The sequence below is a fragment of the Bison bison genome, unplaced genomic scaffold (genome assembly GCF_000754665.1).
Source record: "Bison bison bison isolate TAMUID 2011002044 unplaced genomic scaffold, Bison_UMD1.0 scf7180017864365, whole genome shotgun sequence".
In the NCBI taxonomy this organism is placed as follows: domain Eukaryota; kingdom Metazoa; phylum Chordata; class Mammalia; order Artiodactyla; family Bovidae; genus Bison; species Bison bison.
Window position 1 is genome coordinate 3334281 of NW_011494937.1, and position 1985 is coordinate 3336265.

Below are 1985 nucleotides of genomic sequence, written 5' to 3' on the forward strand. Positions count from 1 at the left end.
AGAGTCAGACATGAATGAGCAACTGAACTGAACTGAACTGAAGCCAGAGATAGAAGCTTCCCTGGTGACTCAGTAGTAAAGAATCTGCCTGCAATGCAGCAGACACGATTTTGATCCCTGCATCAGGAAGAGACTCTGGAGAAGGAAATGGCCACCTATTCCATTATTTTGCCTGGAAAGTCCCATGGACAGAGGAGCCTGGTGGGCTGTAGTCCATGCAGTTGCAAAGAATCAGATACACCTTAGTGACTAACCAACAACAAGCCAGAGTGAAGAGGATGGATGTGTATCCCAAAGGTCAGTGGACAGTGGTTGAAATGCTGTATAGACAAATAGCAATATAGGATTCTGAAGCTTTGTCATGTTAATGCTTTTATACCCAATCATTCACTTTAAGAAATTAAAGAAGTAGAAAGACTCTATGGGCTTCCATGGTGGCTCAGACAGTAAAGTATCTGCTTGAAATGCAGGAAACCTGAGTTCGATCCCTGGGTTAGGAAGATCCCCTGGAGAAGGGATAGACTACCCACTCCAGTATTCTTGCCTGGAGAATTCCATGGACACAGGAGCCTAGTGGGCTCCTCTAACACACACAGAGAGACTCTAGAGTCAGTCCAGTGGTTATTTCATGTTTCTCCCCCCTTTTTTCAATCATCTAGCAGATGCATCAGCAACATGAAAGCAGGAAATCAAACACGTGTTTTAGAATTTTTACTCCTGGGATTTTCCCAAGACTCAGAGCACCAGCACATCTTATTTGAGCTGTTTCTATCTATGTTTGTGGTCACTGTCCTTGGGAACCTGGCTCATCATCCTGGCCATCAGCTCAGACTCCCACCTCCACACCCCCATGTACTTCTTCATCTCCAACCTGGCCTTTACCGATGTCTGTTTCACTTCCACCACAGTTCCAAAGATGCTGGTGAACATCCAGACACAGAGCAAATCTATCAGCTACGCAGGCTGCATCACCCAGATGTATTTTTTCACGGTTTTTGGAGTTATGGACACTTTTCTCCTGACTGTGATGGCCTATGACCGCTTTGTGGCCATCTGTCACCCCCTGCACTACACAGTCATCATGAACCCTTGCCTCTGTGGTCTGTTGGTTCTTGTGTCTTGGTTCATCAGCTTATTATACTCCTTGATCCAGAGTCTGCTGATGTTATGGCTGTCCTTCTGTACCAACTGGGTCATTCCACACTTTTATTGTGAATTTTCTCAGGTCCTCACACTTGCCTGCTCAGACACACTCATCAGTTACATCCTGCTGTACGTGGTGACTGGCTTTCTTGGCATTGCTCCCTTCTCAGGGATCCTTTTCTCCTACACCCGCACTGTCTCCTCCATTCTGAGAATCCCATCAGCTCATGGGAAATATAAGGCATTTTCTACCTGTGCATCTCACCTGTCCGTGGTTTCTTTGTTCTATGGGACAGGTCTTGGTGTGTATCTCAGTTCTGATTCATTTTCCTGGAGAGGCATGATTGCCTCGGTGATGTACACTGTGGTCACCCCCATGCTGAACCCTTTCATCTACAGCCTGAGGAACAGGGACATCAAGAGGGCTCTACAAAAAGTCCTTGGAAGAACACTCTGTGTTCAGTGATGGGAACACTTATCCAAGGGTTTTGAGCTGACAGTGATAGCAGTAGTTGGCTAAAGAAATCCTGCCTCTTTCTTGTATGTGTGATTTGAATAAACATGTATTTTATTTAAGCAAAGCATATACATTTTAATGCAAATACCTTGCATTCAGCTCATTAAACAATTTCAGAATTGTCTTAGGAACACATTTCATGAACTTAGACTATCAACTATTATTTAATAATTTTACATATGTAGAGTGTTTTTTAATGACCACTGATTGAATTTTAGAATGTAGACCTATGCTTAATTACTCAACAGGTTGCATTTACTCAGTATACTATATTGGCATTCAAGTGTTTGAAATCCTGCCTCTTTTAAAAAATTTTTATTGAAGT

The 1985-nt window shown here is 43.3% G+C and overlaps 1 pseudogene; it reads left to right on the plus strand.

Moving 5' to 3' along the window:
- Positions 1–675: 675 nt before the first annotated feature.
- On the plus strand, positions 676–1609 carry LOC104999877 (annotated as a pseudogene).
- The last annotated feature ends 376 nt before the right edge of the window (positions 1610–1985 follow it).